Source organism: Quercus robur, chromosome 1, assembly GCF_932294415.1.
Source record: "Quercus robur chromosome 1, dhQueRobu3.1, whole genome shotgun sequence".
Lineage (NCBI taxonomy): Eukaryota > Viridiplantae > Streptophyta > Magnoliopsida > Fagales > Fagaceae > Quercus > Quercus robur.
Genome location: NC_065534.1, coordinates 32,201,844 through 32,209,707, shown reverse-complemented (window position 1 = coordinate 32,209,707; position 7,864 = coordinate 32,201,844).

The following is a 7,864-nucleotide window of genomic DNA, read 5'->3' as shown; positions in this document are numbered from 1 at the left end:
TGTCCAACCCCATGTCCAAACTCCTAGTTAGGCCCTAAGAATTTTCCTGTGGTGCATTTGACACGTTGGCAGTGTTACCCAATTTAGTTCTGGGCTTGTAGCCCTATCTTGTAAGCCTCGCAAATTCAGACCAATGCTAGAATTACCCCTTTCAAATCTAAACCTTCCTTTGTTTACTCAGTGAACAAGAGTTTCCACCATCTCTTCAGGTGACTCAGGACATATTAGCTAAGTTAGGTGCAATATCACTATCCCAAAAAAGTTCAAGCAACATTTAGAATCTCATATATAACATATTAACTAAGTTAGGTAGCACCTGCATGCAATAATAGCTTTTCAATTTTAGTTTTTAGATGCCTATACTTTAGCACTAATAATTCAGTGCCAATACTTTTAATGGTAAATTTAAAGGGGTTGATTTAATGGTTCCAAATGCCTCATAATATCCATGAGATTATGTGTTCAAAACCTCTTGTCAGCATCTTGAAGCCACCCCTAAGGGATTTCTCCCCGTAATAACCTAATATGTATGGGATGGGGGACTGCACATGCTTGAATGAATAATCAAATACTCAAAGAGAACTAAATACCTTTGTTTGTTAAAAAAAAAAAAAAAGTACTTTTAATGGTAAATTTTCAGCTTTATCAAACAACACATGGTCAAATGGGAAAAAACATATATAAATGCCGTTTGAGAACTTATTAGTTGAAAAAATCAAAACAATGTATTTTGCCTAAAAAAGAAAAAAAATACAATTACATTGATGTTTCTAAAAAAAACCATGTAGTGGGTTTCAGTTAGCTCAACTGGTAAAGTTTCTAATAATTAAATAAGAGATCTGAGATTCAATTATCGCCTGCACTAGAAACCAATTGGTATATTAGTCTAATGATAAAAGAGCTATCATCCAAAATGGCCCTATCATATTCCGTTAAATAAATAGTCTAGGATCATTTATACTATGTTTGGATAGAGGGATAAAATAGAATAGTAGAGGCCATAGGGGGTAGGGGTAGGAATTTATTTCTCCCTTGACTGGGTGTTTCCTACAAGGGGAATGGAAAGTGCTTGAATTTAATACCTCTCCCATTTTTTTTTTAACAAATAGAATAAAATTGAACCTATGATATTCACTCCATAAAAATTATTCGTTATCTTTGGACCAAGACACCAATTTTCTTTTTAGTGTAATTGGGTTCGAATTTGATAGGGATAAATCCCAAGGCAAACGAATCCAATCTACAGAGTTAGTGATAAGTGATGGTATTGCCAAAAGAGACGGTCTAAATGGCCTAACAGTCAAAGAACTGATAGAAGGAAATCATGTCTCAGACGGAAAGGCAGAAAGACGGTCGGACTCTTCGTAGTGGACGGATTCCAACTAGATGGATGGAGACGAGGGAGATAAGTACAAAGCCATGTGGCACCTACAAGGCCTAAATCTTCTCCAAGGAACCTAATATTGAAATGTCTTGCATCTCACGCTCAACCGTAATCAGAGGAATCCCTACAAGAAAAAAATCCCACAATATATGAGCACTGAAAAAGATCTTCTCTACAAGGAAATACCTTCTCCATCAAGAAACAGAGGTCAGCTCTATGCCACTATAAAAACCCAAAATCCCTCACAAACCAAGGTACGCGTAATTTTTCCCAGCTCTGGCACTTTAGAGTTGTAGAAATTCTCTTTAACTTAACCTTAGGATGGTATTTGGCTGGTACCACACCAGTACTCTCTATAAGATTTTCTTTGTTTCTATCTCGCAGGTTTTGTTTAAAGCACGTGAGAGTTGTGCAACTCACTAACGATTTTTGGCATCATCAGAATCCATGTCTTTTATTCAACAATAAGACACTTTATCTGTTGAGCTAATTAAAACTACCCAAAGCTATTTTTTTAGTTCCTCCAATGTGGGGATTTGGAGGGGAAGAGATTTAAGTTTAATAAATTTTATATACTTCCTAATTTGCCCTCAATATTTTCTTAAGCATAAGGTAAATCCATAAATGATATAATAGTCAATTTCTTTATACACAATCATCTAATGTTCTTTCTCAACAAAAAAAAAAAAAAAAAAAAAATCATCTAATGTTCTTCCAAACTTACAGGCATCTACTTTCAATGTTTCATTATACTTTCAATTATGAAGACATTCAAACAAAGAGAGGAGTATCTACTTTCCTTTCCTAGTCCTCTCCTCTCTTCTATCTTCCACTACTCTTCCCTCTTGTCATTGTTTATCTAAACTTTCAAATATAGTATTTGATTCATTTCATTCTTCTTCTTCTTCTTCTTTTTGATGAATGATTCATTTCTTCTTATTATTTTTCTAAAAATAATAAAAATATATTTTGATACAAGATAGAATTCTACTCTAACCTAATCTAAGTGTATATATGTGTGAAGCTCCCTCCTGGAGACTTGAACCCCGTCCCTTGCGCCCCACAGTCTACAAACACTTATACTTGTGGAGTGACCATCGCACCAAGGGTGTGCGGTGGTAAAAATAATAAAAATATATTGAATAAAATAACAAGTGTACTTTAAAAAGTATATGGTTTTTAACCATTGTACATAAATTAGCATTAAACAATGGGTCGTGCTAACGAGTTCCCTTAGAGCACTTGTTAACAATCCATTTTATGGGAAATGAAAAAAACTGTAAAAATATTAATTTTTTTTTTTCTCATAAAAATTTTCTTTAACTGGATTCTTAACTAATACTCTAAAAACTCTCGTTAGCATTTCCCTTAAACAATAAACACACACACAATTAAAACAAAATAAACAGCACATTTTTCTTCTTTCTCGTTTGTATGTGTTTATTTTTTTTAAAAAGAAAAACATATTTTTTACGTAAACAAAATCCGGAAACTTCTTTTAAAGATACTCCACATGTCAATATCAGTTAGATTAAGGCTATCCCAGCTAGAGTAAATTGAGTAATGAAATTATGGAACAGAACCTAACTACGTGGCCTATAATATTCCTCCGACCTACGGCGTACAAATAAGACTCGCTCACAATCTGAAAGAAAAGTCAAAAGAAACTTGAGATAGATAGCTTGGCTTTTTCACAATTGGGATGAATCTGGACCGTTAACATATAAAGTCACAGGATCTCTAAGACGTCTGATCTCTGCCCAGCCTGTCCGAACCTCCTGTCCATGCAGATACACGTGGCCCACATGCGCTAATGCGTGGTGGTGGGTTAAGGAAAAGATAAAGACACCCATTTTGGTCTACCTGATAGTGATTTTTGCCTTAATTTTGAGGGGACATCAATCAGCTTTAGCTCGGCTGGGTTCCAAATTTCCAAGCCGATTTCAACTAACTAGCTCAGAGCCTTTCGTTTACCTATGAGCCCTAGGGTGGGTCCCAGTATATATTTAATGAATAAAACATAGACTTATACTAAGTTACTATTTTAGGAATTTTTTTTTTATGAAAAGATAGGGAGTGATTAACTTTTATTGTCATATTTTTTAATTTTCTTATGTAGATAATTAATGTATACTTGAAACTATTAATGGTAAATAAAAAAATTAATTAAAAAAATACACTTTTCATTTATATTTAAGGTAGTTCACAAATTTTTTTTTTTTTTTTAGAAATGTTACGTCTGTAACATTTTCACAATACTTACCCAACAAATCTTAGGCGATAATTTATTACTTGCTGTTATTAGTAAACAAGAAAATAGTTTTAGTAGTGTATTCAAATAAAAACTCCGTAATAACCTGTCATCTAGGATTTATTGTGAATGTAACACTTCTCTTTTATTTTTGAAACCAACTAATTTACTTTCTTAATTAAATCTATACATAGCAAAATAGGCTAAAATTTTTTGACTTAACTCGAACTCAAATGGTTTTGACCCAAATAAAAAAAGGAGTTGGCTCATGATCCAACTCAATTTTTAAAACTTTTTTTTGTTGTAAAAAAAAGATATAGTTTTTTTTTTTCTTTTTTTTTTTTTAGCAAAGACGACTGAAAAAATAAGATATAGTTAGTTTACTTGTTTGTTATGAGCTTTACACTGCACAACTTAAACTCAATTGACAAAATGTGATTTTTTTTCTTAAAAACATTGATTTCTTAAAACATTTTTTGGATGACACAAAAAAAAAAAAAAAAAAAAAACATGTATTTATATCTAACGTCATGCAAATACCATGGCCTCAAGAAAACAATTTAGACTTTTATTTAGCTACATGCAATAAGTAAAGATTGAGATATTCTTATTGCTTGAATGACACAATAAGTACGAATTTGGAGATATCAAAAGACAAAGCAGATACCAAGATTATATGGTTGCAGTAAACTTAAAAAAGTATATTTTAAATTATAGATATGCGTGAAAAGTATTTATCAGTGTGAAAAGAGTAAAAACAAAGCATATCAATAAAATTGACATAAATTATAGATGCCTATTTTTTAACCGTCCATAGCCAAAATAAAAGATGATATTTTGTAAAGTGTATATTACTTAACAATAACATGATCTTAATAAAAGAAAACTATGTATAAATGAGTAAACGATTAATTTTTTATGTATATTTCCAGATTGAAATAGAGTGTCAACCACAGTGCATCAAAAATTAAACACAACTATTATATTATTTTTAAAAATATTAGATTATGAAATTAGTTTTCAAGAATTTAAATCTTTTATATGTTTTTATTCATTGTCAAATTAGCTATCCAATTGAACATTTGTAATTTTGTTTTATATATTAGAATGTTGATATTGTGTAGTAGTGAAACTTATGTGTTTGTTTTAATTATATTTTCAAAGGGTAGATTAGACTTTTTGTGTTTGTATTATTTTTTTTATTAGCAATGTTGAGATTTGTATAATTTTATAATTATTGAACAAGTATTAGTTTGTTGGGTTTAGATCTTTCTTGATATGGGTGGTGAATTCAAAATAATACATTTCACACAAGTAATTTGCTATATGACTCACAAAGACGCAAATACATTCCTATAAAAGGGGGGGGGGGGGGGGCAAATAAATGTTATTATTTTTTTTAAAGAGTCATGTGGAAAATATAGGTTGACTTGCCTAACTTGACCCGATTTGCAATTCGATTTACTCGACTTCTTCTTGACCCTAACTTGACCCGCCCTTCCATGTTGCCATATCTAGTTAAATCTAATGAAATTTTTTGAAAAAATTATTAGTCTTACACTACAAAGAAGAGAAAAAGTTGAAAATTGCATTATTATTTTTCTTGAATTGTATTTATAATCATTGTGATTCTACTAAATTTAATTGAAAAAATGTATTGGATTGGTGGTATTTATTCATTTTCCAAATATAAATAATAAAATTTGTTGATTTTAAAGATAATGAAAAATCATAAATTACTCCAGATATAGAGAGGAAACATACTTTTTTCTAAAACTAATGTCAATGATAAGTCTCAACATTTTACAATAATTTCACAATAAAACACAAGCTATTAGTGGAAAGTAAAAACTTAATATAAGTGATGATTCAAGACCAAAGTCCTATTAGCCCAAAACCTAACTAGTGATAATTTGGTGCTTAAGTTTTGTTCCGACTTTCTTAAAAAAAAAGAAAAAAGAAAAAAAAAAAAAAAGAGGGTTTTGTAGCAAAAATGTTGAACACGTAACGTTATTAATTTTTAATAGGGTAATGGAGGTGGGTCCCACGAGACGAGAACTGCAGTTTGAATCACATGGCCGATGTGTAGGCAATGATGGTCCCCCAGACTAACCGTCCAATCCAGCGTGGCTAGGATCTGGTCTTGGAGTTGAGGACGAATCAGGGCCGTCTATTTGGGATCCAATCACGCCAGTGTAAAATTCCTTTTTTTTTTTTTATTTTTATTTTTTTTTTTTTTTTATAATTTATCCACCGTCACATCTGTGGGTCTCGATACTGTGTTAGGGTCTATGCTGATGAAGATAAAGATGCATGTGACCCGCCGAAATTGACAGCTCAGATGCCTCTAAAACGAAGTTTGGTGTTTACCGCAACGGCTTTTTCCCTAAACTATAAGAAACGACTCCGTCACAGGTGGGTCGGCTACATACTTTCCTATTTTGCTCACCACTTATAGTTTTATTGGATTTACACGTGAAATCGAGCATTCATCCAAAAAAAATTGTCTGCTTTATTATGATGATGATTTTTTTTTTTAATTATATATTTCTCCATAAATTCCAATCCATATAATATAGCTGTGAAACACGAATTAGCGTTGGTTTGGATAGCGATTGCGTTTTCTCACAATTGGTGTTTGGCATTTTTGTGTGGATACTGTGCATTGTTAATGAAACCTGTAAGTACAGATTTAAACAATAAATAATATCTAAACAAACCCTTAGAAAACTATTCAGCCAACTTTATTGACTTTCATCAAATTTCTTCGCAAGTTTCAATTGACTTAAAATATAAATTACCACCGGGCCTTGTGCCTGAGTGGTTTCCGAGCCTTAGTACCTTGTCAAGCTCGGGGGTTCGATCCCCCTATAAACCAATTACCCAGCAAAAAATATATATATATATATATATATATATAAAAATTAAAATACTTAGTCTAGAAAAGTGTGTGATTTTTGCATTGTCATTTATGTGTGTATATATATATATATATATATGACAAATATTAACCAGCACCACATAGGTGCTTATTAAGGTTGTACAAAAGTGAGTTTTATTTAATAAAAAATTAAATAAATAAATGAAAAGGACATAAAACTAGTCCTTCTGGTTATTTTAATATTTTTTTCTTTCTACAAAGTTGATCTCACACTGAAAAATATGACATAAAATTACAGAAAAAAACAAAAGAAATTATAAAAAAAAAAGTCAAAAGTTGCTATTAACGGACACCTTACGGTACCCATTAATACAACCCTATATATACATACCCGCTTGTTATTTACTTTGTATGAAATGTCTAGAGAAATGCTTTTGATACATGGGATTTTAGTATACCTTCAACTCTTTTTAATATTGCTAATTATTATCATGAAAAAGAGGCTAAAATGTTAACTTCATTTATTCTTTTTAAACGAAAATAATAGTAATGGTGGTGTCGTGGTGATGATAAAAGAATTGGAAAGAAAATAATAATGTGAGGCAAATATATTAGTAGTTCCTAAATACTTTTATTTAAAGTTTAATCAACACCGGATATCTCTAACTGATTCATAATTTTTTTTTAAAAAAAATACATGAAAAAGAATGGGGAGTCAGTTCAATGACATTTGTTTAAACTAAAGGTACCATCGTTGATGTTTCCTTTAGTTTGTTAATTTGTTAAATGACAAAAATGGCTGGTAGCGGTAGGTAAGGATACAGACTTAGCTAAGTGGAGCCGTTTGAACAAATTTTTTAATTTTAATTTTCTAATAATGGAGATGGTGAATTTAAACTAAAGTTCTTCCTTGTGAAGAGAAGTGGAGCGGGAAATACATAACCGTGTCTGTTTGGCATTGTCTTAAAGTTTAGTTTTTAGTTTATATAGCTTTTTAAAATGTCACTTTTTTAAGGTACAAATATATTTTAGTATATTTTTAACGAAAAATTTTCAATAAAAAGTTAGGTAAGTTATTTCCAAACAAACACAAAATGTCCTTCTAAAATAATGTAATCTCTCAAACATACAAACTGTTACAAGATATATAATTTCACTAGATAAAACCTAAATAAATAAAGTAAGAGAGGTTGTAAAATAAGCTCAATTACCAATAACCTTGCAGGGAGTGATATTTCATCTCTCATTTAATATAAAGGTCATGATTTGATCCACCATAGAGGCCCAAAATCTATGGAAATAAGTGCATAAGGACATTTTCTATTAAATTTTTATTTTTATTTTTAAA